This window comes from Galleria mellonella, unplaced genomic scaffold (assembly GCF_026898425.1).
Source record: "Galleria mellonella isolate WM207_F2 unplaced genomic scaffold, CSIRO_AGI_GalMel_v1 utg109, whole genome shotgun sequence".
Taxonomy (NCBI): Eukaryota; Metazoa; Arthropoda; class Insecta; order Lepidoptera; family Pyralidae; genus Galleria; species Galleria mellonella.
In genome coordinates this window covers 2,217,346-2,233,624 of record NW_026441972.1, presented here as the reverse complement: position 1 = coordinate 2,233,624, position 16,279 = coordinate 2,217,346, and the positions used below count along the sequence as shown (strand labels likewise).

Below are 16,279 nucleotides of genomic sequence, written 5' to 3'. Positions count from 1 at the left end.
GGACATAACAGAGTATACTGTTTCACCCATGATACCCACCATGTGTTGCCATTCCTGAGGACTCAGGTGTTATTCCACTGTGTTTGACAGCCCTATTGCTAGCAATATGCTCTATTAGGTCGACCTCCAAGTAATTCCCTCTGGAAATAATCGTGAACAATTCTTGTTGAATTCGTCACGATGGACTAACTGACCTGCTTCATCCTCACCTATTATCCTTCACTGGTGCCCCGCCGGTGTATACCGATAGCGCGGGTGGGATTGCCATTCCATTATCAGCCATTAAAAAAAAAATAGTACAGTCGAATAAGATATCAAGGAACTCTATATAGGTATATTAAAGAAGTTGTTTCTTCAAAAAAATATTTATTCAGGTTTCATTACACTTGTTATTGGCATTGTATGTACATTTGTATTTTTATTTAGATAAATTGAAATAGATTTTATTATAAAGCATATTGAATAAATTAAATTATGCTAATATAATTTATAGACGTAGTAAAGATGGGATCGTTTTTAAAAAAAATTGCGGATGATTTCATTTTTTATACGACTTAAAATGGCAAATATACTGACGCCCTCATATTGTAAAGTGGTAGCCGTCGACTATAGACATTAGGAGCACAGAATATACTCTGATTCACACATATCATCACGTCAGTCCACTCGAGACGTCCTGGTCGAAATGTCAAAATAATTCGGGTAAATTACCATAATCTAACTTAATAAATAATTGTATTAAATCCCGCCTTTAAAAAACATAAAACATGGTGTAGGAAAGTCGAAAAATTAATATTTATAATATACGAGTAAGTTATGTTTTATAAAATATTTTTATTTTTAAATTAAGATAATTCTGTTCAAAATGTCTACCATTTAGTTGACTGATAATTTTTATTTTATTTTTTTTTTACAACGCAGGGGCAAACGAGCATGCGGCTCACCTGATGGTAAGTGACTACCGCCGCCCATGATCACCCACAACACCAGCGGCATTGCAGGTGTGCTGCCGGCCAAATTCATTAATAATAATTATAACAGCAAAAGACAAATCAATGTTATAAATCTAGTGTGCTAACATACAGAGTTATAATAAATATATTTAACCCGACTCTAGATATTTGTGAGCCGCTTCCAATATCTTTGGCGGGCTACTACTAAATATATCAATGATATTTATAGTATTATAATGTATTCTTTTATTCACTGGCATACTCCGTCGTAAGCATATTCTGCTCCAGCTGCTTCGAGCCTGGAAAACAAGTAAAATTATTACCACCAGGTGCTTCAATGTACATGTCATAATCATCACAGCCATTATCTGTCCACTGATGAACGTAGGCTTCTACCATACTCTGCTTCTAAGAAGGCGTTCCTTATAGCAGACTAGAAGAACCTAACCTTTATAGGTGGTAGAGCCACGCTGTAATACCATATGATATTGCAGCATGAATGGGCCGGCTCGACCGGGGAAGTACCACACCCTCACAGAATACCGACGCTAAGTGGTTGCACTTTTAGTGCGATCACATTCCGTATGGTGAGTGAGGGAGTCCGGAGGCCCATCCCATACCCATCCCATACCCATCCCTTTCCTATTCCTAAAATCCTTTCCCCAACCCCGTCCCCCTATCTTACAACACGCAACCATGGCAGTGGAATTAAAAAAAAATAACATACCCCAGGGAGGTACCAGTAACCATGTTGCTGGAGAATCCTCTCTCGAGCAACCACGCTCGGGCTGCCCTGCGTATTCTGGGGGGGCAAAATTCCGCTCTTTGGAACCAAGGGCAAACGGAGCAAGATTTCTACGGCATCCCCTTCGCTCAATGTGAGCTTCTGCAATATCAGGGGATTACATTCTAACCTAAACGCTGTCCACCACCACCTAGAAACGGCGCGGCCGGCATTGCTCTTTCTAACGGAGACACAGATATCCTCTCCAAACGAAACTTCATACCTGACGTACCCGGGCTATAAACTTGAACATTGTTTTGTTTCGCGTGCCGGTGTATGCGCGTATGTCAGAGAGGATATCTGCTGTCGCCGCCTTGGAACTCTTGAAGGTACGGACCTGTCTATTTTATGGCTGCGCGTAGACTGCAATGACCATCCTCGCGTCTATGCATGCCTATACAGGTCCCACAGCGGTAACATCGAAACCGACCAACTCATTGAGCACGTCCAAATGGCTACAGATTCCCTGCTCGAACAGATTCCTTCCGCTGAAGTCGTGATTCTTGGCGATTTTAATGCCCACCATACCGAATGGCTTGGTTCACGTACAACCGACTATGCGGGAAGATCTGTTCATGACTTTGCTTTGGCTTATGGTCTGACGCAGCTTGTTTCCTCGCCTACGCGAATACCTGATGTGTTGGACCATTCACCTTCACTGTTGGACCTTCTGCTGACCACCCACCCAGACAACTATGTGATTTCCGTCGAAGCTCCGCTTGGATCGTCGGATCACAGTCTGGTGCGGAGCGAGGTGCCTCTCATGAGTCCGATTCCACCACGTTCCACGGGTAGACGTCGTGTTTGGCACTACAGGTCAGCAGACTGGGATGAGATGCGGATTTTTTTCGCATCTTACCCATGGAGGCAGGTTTGCTTCACACTGGATGATCCCGACGCCATTGCCGATTCCATTGCTGATGTGGTGCTTCAGGGAATGGAATTATTTATTCCTAACTCTGTGGTGCCCGTCGGCGGGAAATCCCAGCCCTGGTATGGAGCCTCTTGTAGAACAGCATCTCGTCTGAAACAGGAGTGCTTCCTAACCTGGGCTAAAGGTGTGGCGATGCGGGATCCTAACACCAGTGCTCTTAAAAAGAAGTATAACTCTGCCTCTAGGTCTTTCAAAAGAGTTATAGCCACAGCGAAGTCCGAGCATATTAGTAGAATTGGCAAGAGATTGGCTAGTTTGCCCTCTGGAACTCGAGCTTTCTGGTCTCTTGCCAAAGCTGCACAAGGGAATTTCTGTAAGTCATCTTTTCCACCATTGCGCAGGGAGGATGACTCGTTGGCCCAGAACGCTAAGGAAAAGGCCGATCTTCTTGGATCCATCTTTGCGTCAAACTCGACATTGGATGACGGGGAGAAATCACCACCGACCATCACGTGTTGTAGGAGCTCTATGCCTGACATTAAATTCACGCATAGCTCAGTGCGTAGAGCACTTTTCTCCCTCGAAATCCATAAGTCGAGTGGGCCCGATGGTATTCCTCCAATTGTGCTTAGGACGTGCGCACCAGAGTTGGCTCCGGTTCTTACGCGTCTTTTCCGGCTTAGCTACTCATCGGGCATAGTCCCAAAGTTTTGGAAGACTGCTCTGGTGCATCCGATCCCTAAAAAGGGAGATCGCTCAGATCCAGCTAACTATAGGCCCATAGCTATCACTTCCTTATTCTCGAAGGTTATGGAATCCATCATTAACCGTCAACTGCTCCGGTACCTAGAAGAGCACCAGCTGATCTGTGATCGCCAGTACGGCTTTCGACAGGGACGTTCGGCTGGTGATCTTTTAGCTTACTTAACACACCGATGGGCAGTGGCAATCGAGAGTAAGGGAGAGGCCTTAGCAGTTAGTCTGGATATCGCGAAGGCCTTTGATCGGGTGTGGCATAGAGCGCTGCTTTCAAAGCTACCTTCATTTGGGTTGCCTGCGAGACTGTGCATTTGGGTCGCCAGTTTTCTCAAGGAACGTAGCATTAAGGTCGTAGTCGACGGAGCATGCTCTGATTTAAAACCTTTGAATGCTGGTGTCCCGCAAGGCTGTGTACTATCTCCGACTCTGTTTCTTCTGCATATCAATGATATGTTACAGATAAGTAATATTCATTGCTATGCAGACGACAGTACAGGAGATACATTATATACCGGTCATGCAAAGATCTCGCGGGCACATACCGATGAGTGCCGGAATAGACTTGTGTCTGAAATCGAAACTTCACTCCATCAAGTTTCGATCTGGGGTGAACAAAATCTTGTCCAATTTAACCCCAAAAAGACACAAGTCTGCGCGTTTACCGCAAAAAAGACGCCGTTTGTCGTATCTCCTCACTTTCAGGGCACTTCCCTTGATAAAAAGTCGAGTCTAGGAATTCTGGGCGTTGATATATCTTGCGACGTCCAGTTTTGCGGTCATCTGGAGGAGAAGGCTAAGATAGCTTCCAAAAAGTTAGGAGTGCTCAATAGGGTGAGACGATATTTCATGCCAGAACACCGCCTGAAATTATATAAAGCCCAAGTCAGGCCGCATATGGAATACTGTTCTCACCTGTGGGCAGGAGCGCCACAGTACCAACTCCTTCCGTTAGACCGCATTCAGAGTCGGGCGGCTCGAATTATCGATAGTCAACGCCTTACTGTCCGGCTTGATCCACTGAAACTGCGCAGAGATGTTGCATCTCTGTGCATCTTCTACCGAATTTATCATGGGGAGTGTTCTGAGGAATTGTTCGGATTGATACCTGCTGCTGATTTTCACCACCGTACAACCCGCCACAAACTAAAGTTTCATCCCAATCATCTGGACGAGTGGCGGTCTTCCACCGTGCGTTTTTCAAGGCACTTTCTTCCACGCACAACCATTCTTTGGAATCAACTTCCAGCAGCAGTATTTCCGAACCGATACGACAACATAACCTTCAAGAAAAGAGTATATTCCTTTTTAAAAGGCCGGCAGCACACCTGCAATGCCGCTGGTGTTGTGGGTGATCATGGGCGGCGGTAGTCACTTACCATCAGGTGAGCCGCATGCTCGTTTGCCCCCTGTGTTGTAAAAAAAAAAAAAAAAAAAAAAAACCTAGAAGGAATAACAGCTGAGTCCTCAAAAATAGCAGCGCATGGGGGTATCATGGGTGAAACAGTATACTCTGTTATATCCATGGTACTGTTCATGTCTATAGGCGACGGTTACCACTTTACATCAGATGGGCCGTCAGCTTATTTGCCATTCTAAGTTGTAAAAAAAAAAAACAAAAAAAAATATGATTTTTATAAAAGTACGAAGTTACCATACTCACATACAATAATTGCTGTATGTTACCCCATCGGTGCTGCAGACTGGATCATACTCCGTAGTGCAAACTTGCGCATTTCCCATCAGCACCATAGCCAGAAAGAAGAAAACAATAGCTGTGAATGAAATACGAGGTCTGTCCGGAAAGTTCGTATAAAAGTGTTCTGGAATGCGAGAAAGAGGAGTGGGGAGGCCAGGTAAGCGCAGGACCCCTTCCTTATGTCCCTAACAATGCTTCAGTTCTGGTCTGACCGCCGTGCGGTGCGAACTGGCTTGTCACGCCATCTGTGAAGTTACCTCTTAACGAAACCCCGTCGGCATGGAGCCCGCTTCCGTTGAAGAGCAGCGCGTCGTAATCAAGTTTCTCTCGAAACTCGGCAAGAATGGCCGTGAAATTTTTGCCGATCTCAGAACAGTTTATGGGGATGATGCTGTGAAGGAACCAACCGTCCACAAGTGGCTAAAAAGATTCAGAGAGGGCCGAGAAAGCGTTCAAGATGACCCACGTTCAGGACGTCCTTCCACTTCACATTCCGACGAAAACGTGGAAAGAATTCGAACTTGTGTTAATGGGGACCGTCGTTTAACGGTCAGACAGGTGGCTGAAGAGCTTAATTTGGGCAAAACCGTGGTCCACGAAATTCTAAGAAACGAACTTCAAATGAAAAAAATTTGCGCCAAGATCGTTCCGTGAGTTTTTGAGTAAAAATTCCATTACGGTGACCGAACACCCCCCCTATTCGCCGGATTTGGCCCCGTGTGACTTCTTCTTGTTCCCAAAAACCAAATTGGTACTTCGGGGGCGGCATTTGGGGGACATAAATGAGATAAAAAAAGCTACGACGGGGCAGCTGAGAAACCTACAACCAGAGGACTTTCAAGGAGCCTTCTCACAGTGGAAACGGCGTTGGCACAAGTGCATTATGTCACAGGGGGAGTACTTTGAAGGGGATAAAATTGATTTACCTGAATAATTGTAAAATAAAATTTTTAAAAAACTTTTATACGTACTTTCCGGACAAACCTCGTAATGTTGATCTCTTAGGTAAATAAGAAATACTCAAGGGGGTTTTTTTTTACAACACAGGGGGCAAACGAGCATGCGGCTCATCTGGTGGTAAGTGACTACCGCCGCCCATGGTCACCCACAACACTAACGGCATTGCAGGTGTGCTGCCGCCCTTTTAAAAAGGAATATGCTTTTTATAATAGAGAGGGCAGACAATTTTGAATAAATGAATAACTTTGAATCCAGGCTATCAATTTAGAAAACTTTAAAGTCCGTTTTATAAGAGGAACATGTAAATTTTATAATGAAAATCTAGTCAAAGTGGATCTATTTACAGGTTGTTGACTCGTTTGAATAACCGACTTCAAAAAAGGAGGTTCTCCTTTCAGACATATTTCTTTTTTACGTTAGTTACCCCATAACTCTGTCTGTTATAAACCTATTTGGATAATTCTTTTTTTTAACAGAAAAGATATGCTTACATAGAAATCTTATCAAAATTAGTCGAGTAGTTTAGTTTTTAAATCAAAATAAATTTTGTAAAAATTAAAGTCGATTATTTTCGTGCATCATCGTCATCATTTCAGCCGTTAACTGTCTACTGCTGAACATAAGCCTTCCCCATAAGGGGAGTTTTGTCAGTAGCTGCCAATCTACTTATAGTCTATATAGTCTTGTCGATGAATGTCAAAATGTACTAAAGAAGAAAGCCGTTGAGTTGTACATGAATATAACGAAAATATATATATTGCTGGTGTTACAGAAGTTTTATTAAGTATTTATTTATTTATAGGATTACCAACATAAGATACAGCTAAACATTTCAATACAATACACTGGCAGATTAGATCTAACTGTTCCTACATTTATAGGCAACCACAGCATGCCTTGTGTTTGATAAACATTAAAATAGAATTAAATTATTAAATGTCATTATATGAGTAAAGTTATTGACAATATGAATAATAATATAATATAAATAAAGGAAATTGTATTTAAATTATTTTAAATTATAAATAAATAGAATCTAATGGCGAGGTACATCAACATTTTAATTTAGCCATGAACACAGAGTAACTATCGTTGTGAATATCAAGTTCAGGCTTGGTTTTTACAATATCGTTATATTGTCGTGTAAACTGGAAGGTCAAGGAGATAGATAGATAAATACTCTTTATTGTTTTCTCCAAAAGATTACAATAGTATTATAAATATAAATATTTACAAGAAATAATTACACTGAGAAAACAATGGGCGACCTTATCGCTAAGAGCGATCTCTTCCAGGCAACCTTTGGATGGAGAGGAGTAATTATAAACAATTTGGTGGGAGGCACGATAAAAAATTTTGTTAGTTCTAAATATGGGAGATATAGAAGTACACCAAAACACTTGACAGGCAGGTTGGCAACCGCAAATAAGTGTTTAGAGATGTTTTAAGAGGGACGCTGCTGCACATCTTTCTATCTTTAAATTCTTTAGACGCCTTTTACGACTCATTTGCGACTTTATTAAGCGAACTTTTCCATTATTTATCTAATTGTAATTAATGTAATAAATAAATGTACCTACTTAATTTAAAATTTAAATTCAGTTCACGGCGTATTTGTTTCTCTTTCAAATATTGTCGTTTTAAACATCTGTTTATATAAATCTGTTAAATTAAAACTTCGTACCTATTCCTATTCCAATAGTGTTTACAAACAATCTAGTAACATTATATTGCTTTGTTTGCATTAGCCTTGACATTTTTAATTCTGTCTCCAAGGCGCGCCATTTAAAATTCAAAGCAACTAATTATACGGAATAATTGCTTTTTAAAATATCAACTTGCATAAACTAGCATAGTGCAGCATGCGATTACAGGGTGATAGCTATGCAGTATGCATTTTGAATATATATTTTTTTTTATTAGTAGAGAGGCAAACGAACAGTTTGTCTACCTCCTATGAACACCTGCAACATGAGAGAAGTTATTTTATCACAAGTATTTGGCCGTGTGGTCTAGACATAGAAAAGGTTACCCTTTCCTTTCTTATAGGTTATATTCGAATTCCTACAGGAATAAATTGCTGAAGCACTTTGTACAACAATCTAATGAAAATTAACTCTAATTATCATAATATATTTTTTTAATATTTTTTAATTCAATTCACTCATAATCGTATTTTCTGATATTGCTAACAACTTGGGTTACATGTTTGTTTTTATTATTTACTTCATTTTCTCGCACTGTATAATTATGTTAAAGTGAATGCTGTGAATACCTATAATAGGCGTGTGCATTAATATTGTATTATATTTAATGTTTGTTACACCTATATGTTATAATGCAATATGTTGTTGGTGTTTCTTAAAAAAATAAATAAATAAATAGGTGTTGTAAGAGGCGACTAAGGGAACTTAATGATCAAGGATGATCACTAAGTTCCCAAATTCATTGATCATCGATCAACGAAAGAAAGAATAAATAATCTTGAATCTTGAAAGGGATGGGCAGCAGCGTCCCTCTTAAAACATTACCAAAGCCTAACTGCCGATGTGCCCGCCAAGCTTGGCAACTGTTGGCAAACCCTCTACTTATAGAGGAGAAGTCATTTAACGGCTGATGTAATGATGATGACGAATCTTTGTGTACAACAAAGTGTATATAAAAAACTAAATCTCTCCAAATTATATTAAATACTAGCGATCCGACCCAGCTTCACACTAGTATCTTATCTTATTTTTCGCATATGGGGTCAGCTAAGCCGATGCACGTCGACCCATACGGATCTTTTGTGCTTCCCCCAGCCTTATACCATCATTTCACAGATCCTCTTTTCTTTCACACGAGTAGGTAGAATTTTCGAATTTCTATACATGGAGTGAAAAAGTTTCAGCCAATCAAATGATCGATTATTTTATAGTTCTTTATATGTGTTTCTTTAGATTGATATAACTTTTTTATTTATGAACCGATTGAAATAAAATAAACACTAAATGCAAACTGCAACATATTAGTGAAAACCACATTAAAATCGGTTAAGCCGTTTTTGAGATTAGCGTGCACAAACGTACAGACAAACAGACAAAAATTCTAAAAAAATCATTGTTTAGGGTTCTATTGAGTACATAAAGCCTCCCTGTAATATTTTTTCTTCTATAGCTTCTATGTACAGACAGCGATCAGTAACGATTTTATTATATGTATTGATGAATTTAAATAATAAATGATTGGTTGAAACTTAACTTGCACATTAGAACCAAGAGATAATAAACAAATAAATAAAGATAAGCTTTAATCTATATACAAGAAGAAACGTGCGTATGTAAGAAGAGAGACATCTGTCACTTCTCTGCGTACCCCTTAAGGGAGTTACCGTGAAATATGATTTTGGGGGGGGAAATGGATTGTTAGTAATGGAGACTAAGAATCTATTGCTAGCAATATACCCAACCAGGTCGACCTCCTCGCGGTTCCCCCTGGAAACTATCATGATTAATTCCAGATGAATTCATCATGATGGGCTAACTGGCCTGTTTTCATTCTCATCGATCACCCTTCACTGGTGCCCCGCCAACGTATCCCGTTAGCACAGGCGGGGTTACCATTCCATTTTCATCCAATAAAAAAAAAATATATCATTTGCTTACCTAATAAACGCTCCATCCTACGTTGATTCTGGATCATTACTAATAATGTTTTAGCGATGATTCTCGTTTTATATGTACTTCTAGTATAATTGTGGTTACAGGAAAATATATTCTTTTTTTCCTTATCAATCTTTAACGAAGCAAACAGGTCAAGCACAAATCTATTATTTTTATAAATCATATGAAATAAATAGAAACGAAATGAAATTTATTTGCCAGAAACATTGTAGATAATATGTTGCATTTATCAAGTTTACCAGGGCCTCACGAATTCGTCGATGGAATCGACATCGAGTACGTGAGATAGAATGAAATAGCAACGCCGGGTGGCTCATTCTAATTCACGGAGTCGCTAGCGATGTCGATTCCATCGGCGAATTCGCTTGTCACTTGTCTAGAGGATATATATATATATATATATATATATATATATATATATATATATATATAGACATATATATATATATATTATTATATATATATATATTATTTCCTCTTGTCGGTGCAACTAATTATATGCATCTTCTCCCAGCTAGCTCTATTCCAGATCATATATTTGACCTCCCTATACGCCATGATACTTAGTTGAAAACGGCGCTGGTAGGAGAGGAGGGCAGCGACAATAATAAAATAATAATATAGAGAGAGGCTTACCAATATATTTTCTTAGACGTACACACTTCATACAAATAACAATAATAATGTCACTCAAATAGAAAAACAAAATAAGTATCAAAAAGACATATTCATAATATAAAAATATAATGCTAAAAAGGTAAATTATATAAAAAGAGGTCTGTCGCCAACATGGCACGCCCCGGTGCAGAGCACCAATCTAAGGAGGCGACAAAAGCAATATCACCATGTCAATCGGACTTCCATCTTGTTGTTGTGGTGACGGTACAAATCTGTGTCGGTATGGGGCGAACAGCTTCAGTCGACGGAGTATCCAACAGCAAATGAAACACTGTGAGAGCTGGCGGCTTCTCAAAATCTGCTGGGACTGGACGTGGATTTATTAGCACCTCTGCTTCTAGTAGTAGAATTAGGTGTACTTCTTCCGTTGGTGCTTTCTGTAGCAAAGTTATGGAAAAACTATCCTTGATAAATCTGAAAAGACGTCCCCAGGAGCCACTCATTGATAGTGCTGTTGGACTCAATCATCATTCATCAATCTTGTTGTTGGCTGTAAAAACAAAGACCTTGGCAAGTTGGTTCGCTGCACCGACAAATACCGTTAACCGTTTCGGAAACAATCTTCGATGGGCGATAAATCTTCTAAGATCCATATCGGCAGCATCCACAGAAAGGCTTTTCACAATTTCCAGGTAAACAGCTCGGGTGGTGAGGCACGAAGATAAAGCTACCCAGCGTTAAATTCAAAATAATCAAGACTGGTGAAAGAGAACGGGCGCTGATGATGATTGTGGCGCAGACGGGAGAAGTCTATTTCCTTTATATGTCCCATATAGTTCTTACTGTTGTTCTAAAATCGAATGTAGACTTACAAGACGTCCATCGAATACTTGAAAGTTAAAGCTATTTTAAATATAAAAGCGTATTGTAAATGTATCTAGCATTTTTCCCAACACATTTAGATTGATTTTACATTTTACCGACTTGCTTTCAACTTTCTAGTACACACAGTACAAGCTTTGTGGGGGCTAAGGGAATATTAGTAATGGGGCTAGGGCCAAATAGCCCCATTACTAGCAATATACTCTATCAGGTCAACCTCCACGTAGTTCTCCCTAAAAACCATCGTCTTTAATTCTAATTGAATTCATCAGGATGGGCTAACTGGTCTATTTTCATCCCTCACTGGTGCCTCGCCAGTGTATACCGGTAGCATAGGCGGGGTTACCATTCCATTATCACCCATTAAAAACAAAGTATTGGCATTGTTTAGTTTAGGAGTAGATTGCACTGAGTAATGTAGTTAGTGGTATTATTATTTATTCTATTAAAAAAAAAAGTTTTTTTTTAATTCATGTGCGTTTTAGGATTCGCCCGTATCACAACAAAAAGCTAGCCATTCTCTGCAATGACAGCTCAGCGTTAAGCCGGATTATCGAAGTGAGATACGAGTACATTTTGCAATATGGCAACTGACATTTATCTGAATTATAACACGACCAACTCTTGCTAAATTTTAGCTAAATAATAATATTGTAGATAAGTACAATACCCACAATAGGAGGAAGAGGGATTGTTAGTAACGGGGTCAAAATAGCCCTATTACTAGCAATATACCCTGTCAGGTCGACCTCCGCGTGGTTCCCCCTGGAAACCATCGTGACTAATTCTCGTTTATTACGTCAGGATGGGCTAACTGACCTACTTTCATCTGCATCTGTCATCCCTCACTGGTGCCCCGCCAGTAAATACCAATAGCGCAGACGGGGTTACCATACCATTATCACCCATTAAAAAAAATACCCACAATAGACAGTCCATATAATATGGTGGTGAGATTTTTTTTATATTCCTTCAAAAAATTTGAAAAACTTCTCTTGAGTGTGATTAAAAAAATATTGCATGAATGGTTTATGGTAGTTGAATTGTGTTTTTACTCTATTAAGGATGGAGATTTGTTTATTACTGTTATATTTGATATCTTACTTATTTACTTATTTTTTAATATTTTATTTATGCAACTTAGAATAGCAAACAAGCTGACGACCCACCTAATAAAAAAATGTGAACTGTCGTCTATAGACATGAGCAGTATCATGGACATAACAGAGTATACTGTTTCGCCCATGATACCCCTATGCGTTGCCATTCCTGACGACACAGGTGTTATTCCTCTGTACCCTGTAAATTCACTGCTATATCCCACCCTTCAAACCGAAACACAGCCATGTAAACACAACTGCTTCACGGTAGAAACATGAATGGGACAGAGGTGCTCAAGCAAACGACTTTTGTACAAGGTTACCCTCTGGTAAATATTATATTATTACATTTCATTTATATTGTTTACCATTTCGCATTTAATTACTGAATTACTTTGACTATTTAAACTAATTGACTGAATAAAATAAATTGAATTACAATTCCTTAATATTTTAATTTATTTTATTTTATTATTATGTAATGTTCTTCTTAAATGATTCACATTTTAAGTCTACCATTTCAAATTATATTATTGTAAAGTAACTTCTGTTCAATATTTGCACCCTTAACCTAAATAGATTTTATAAGGTACTTTTAATTTATAAGATCTAATGTTTTATACCTAAAATAGTAGCAAATATATTATTAATATTAATACAGTGGTACCTCGACATACGAGTTTAATTCATTCCGTAACCTTGTTCGTATATACCAGAGGGAGACTTTGTACAAAAGTCGATTGCTTGGGTTCCTCTGTCCCATTGGTGTTTTAACCGTGAAGCAGCTGTGTTTGCATGGCTGTGTTTCGGTTTGAAGGGTGGGATATGGCGTGAATTTACTGGGTACAGAGGAATAACACCTGAGTCCTCAGGAATGGCAACGCATGAGGGGTGTCATGTACGAAACGGTAAACTCTGTTATGTCCATGATACTGCTCATGTCTATAGGCGACGGTTAACACTTTCCATCAGGTGGGCCGTCAGCTAGTTTGCCATTCTAAGTTGTATAAAAAAAAAATTTGCTCGAATCTCAAAGCAAATTTCCCCATTGAAATGCCATTAATCCTTATTCCCAAAAAACTTCGATTGAGCGGTGTAGTGAGCGATTCTTCGTATCTCAAATCTTGCTCTCGTCTCAAAGCAAAATATCGCTCGCTCGGTGGCTCGTGTCTTGTAACACTCGTATATCGAGGTACCACTGTATTTCACACTGCCTAGTTAAATATCTGTTTCCTATAAGATTGACGGGAAGAGAATGCTGTAAGGCATGCATTAAATCTGCTTTTTGTAAAAGAAATTCACTTAAATTTTATATACTCAATACTAATTTATATTTTTCTTTGTTTTCAGGTAAGTAGGAAAATAAAGCTCTGGATGCACGCTAGTAGACTGGTATGAAGGTTAGTGCAACCTTTATAGTAATATTATAATATAAACATTGAAAACAAACTCAGGTATTGTTCAATTTGAAGGTAAGGTAATGGAAACTTTATATTATTTTTGATTTTTTTTTTTTTACAACACAGGGGGCAAACGAGCATGTGACTCACTGATGGTAAGTGACTACCGCCGCCCATGATCACCCACAACACCAGCGGCATTGCAGGTGTGCTGCCGATACACTTTTACCCCGTTTATTCATACAAACATCAACCTCTTGTAAACCTATTTTAGCTATTAAACTGTTTTGTCTCTTTCTTTTATGTCTAATTCCGAATTTGAAAGTAAGTGACAAATCAGTGTAATATTTAAAATAGATTTGTTTTTATTTATTTTTTTTATGAATAAAAAATTAGTATGATATTAGGCGTCAACTGTCCACTGCAGAACATAGGTCTTCCCATTGGAGAATTTTGCTATTAGTTGCCACGTTCGGCAGGCGAATTGGTAATCGTAGTATGGCTTTTATAATATTTCAAGAGGGACGCTACTGCCAATCCCTGTATCATTAAGCTCCCTTAGTCGCATCTTACGACATTCACGGGAAAGGAAGGGGTGGCCCATTCTATGTCGGGACCAGATGGCAGATCATTAGATGTACCATACCGCGCACAGCTTAAATGACTCTCTATCTGAAGGTGGTAACCGTTGCCTATATATATGAACAGCATCGTGATTAATTTATCAATTTCACTTGTATTTTACAAATTTTTCAGTATTCTATCACAATTATCTACTCCGTATTCGGAACTTACATAAATCAGTACAAAAACTTTACAAGGTAGCCTACAAAAACATTATCATTTGTACAGATCTTCGCTTGTATAAATTCCAGATGCCAGTTTGTATCTAGGATACTAGACTACGAGAAATTGCAATAAATTATGTAGATTTAACAGAAACTCGGTCTTTGGGGTGAAATTAACAGTTTTAAAGTTGGCAGTAGTTTTGCCTCATAATCCTGTTTTATGTCGTCATACATTAAGATAAGTCTAAAATTTACGTAATGGGAATTCTACCACCACATAAATTAGTTTAGTTATAAGCTGGAAAATAATTTTATATTATCTTGCCGTTAGAAATGAGTATATCCGCTAAAGAACCAGTGTCCGACTTAGCCCGAAGGACAAGCAAGCTGTAGTCGAAATGGGCTGGTCACATAGCTCGAAAAACTGACGACTGGTGGGGAAGAACGGTTCTTGAGCGATGACTCGACTCCGTATAAGAAAACACAATGCAAGACGACCCCCTCCCCCCCTTCTATATAGAGTGACGATCTTAAATGTATTGTAGGGAGTCAGAACATAGTCTTGCCAATAGTTGCAACGCTTGGCAGGTGTGTTGTCAACCAAGGGACGCTACTGTCCATTCCTATACCATTAATTTACCTTAGTCGTTTCTTACGATATCCACGAGAAATGGAAGCAGTGGCCCATTCTATGCCGTAATCATACAGTGTTTTGATCATATACATCTTAATTTTTTGATGATCTAAGCTGCATTTTTTTTGACGAAAAAAACTAAACTTTGCGAAATAAAATTCACTTGCAGCATTCTAAATTTAAATTTTTGTTCAATCAAATGTATTCATGAGACATTGTCGTTCTTCGGTGCATTCAGAAATGGAATGGATGTCTTCTGATATGTTCACCTTCTTGATTTCGTTTCATAAGTCTAGAAATGAATTTGTCCTTTTGAACATTATAATATAGCTAGTTTTTTTGCTAGGAACAATGCCATTCATGGCGGGTCAATTATTATTTTAAAAAATGATGTAGAATATAAAAACCGTCAAGACATTGTAAATATTTCTATTGAGCAAACAATTGAACTATCTTGCGTAGAATTAGTTACTTGTATAATAATTTGCGTTTATCGTCCGCCGTCGGCTTGTTTTGATTCTTTTGAACTGGCTATGGAGGAAGCATTGAGACGAGTCGCACGGAGGAATAAAACATTATTTGTATGTGGCGATTTTAATGTTGATTTGTTATCGGAATGCTCAATAAGCTTAAGATTGATTAACTTATTTAAATCATTTAATTTGCACAATCTTTTTTTAGAACCCACTAGGGTCGCAGGAAATTCTGCCACTTGTATAGATAATGTTTTTTGTAATTGTGAAGTAAAGGTGAAAATGAATTTCGACTGTCTTGGATCTGATCATTACGGACAAAAAGTTATAATTGAAACTAAGGGATCCAAAGGGACTCAAACAATTACATGCAGACAAATAACACAAAAGAATTTGGCACGTTTTAAAAATAAAATTGAACATAAAATATCTAGTGTCATAGTACCTCAATATGACCCGGACATTGTATGTGAACATATTTTTAATTTAATTGAACATGAAGCTAGCAGTGAATTTAAAACAAAAACATTTTCAACTAGTGTAAAATCAAAGTTTTGTGACTGGGCCACGTTTGGTATTTATAAGTCTAGGGCTAATCTTTACGAACTTTACGAAAAACGAAGCTATATATCCGATCCCTTATTTCATGAACATGTAAAATCTTATTCGAAAATATTTAAAAAGGTTTGTCATACA

The 16,279-nt window shown here is 38.5% G+C and overlaps 1 protein-coding gene and 1 long non-coding RNA gene across 2 annotated transcripts in view; one reads left to right on the top strand and one right to left on the bottom strand.

The window, feature by feature from the left end:
- LOC113523095 (inactive dipeptidyl peptidase 10) overlaps window positions 1–16,279 on the top strand; it is a 329,346-nt gene that overhangs the window by 33,086 nt on the left and 279,981 nt on the right. The window lies entirely within an intron of this gene.
- On the bottom strand, window positions 354–9,799 carry LOC113510923 (uncharacterized). Its single transcript, XR_008252523.1, has 3 exons — window positions 9,671–9,799; window positions 5,031–5,142; window positions 354–1,252 (listed from the first exon to the last, which is right to left on the bottom strand). It is a non-coding gene; the product is annotated as an uncharacterized LOC113510923 (long non-coding RNA).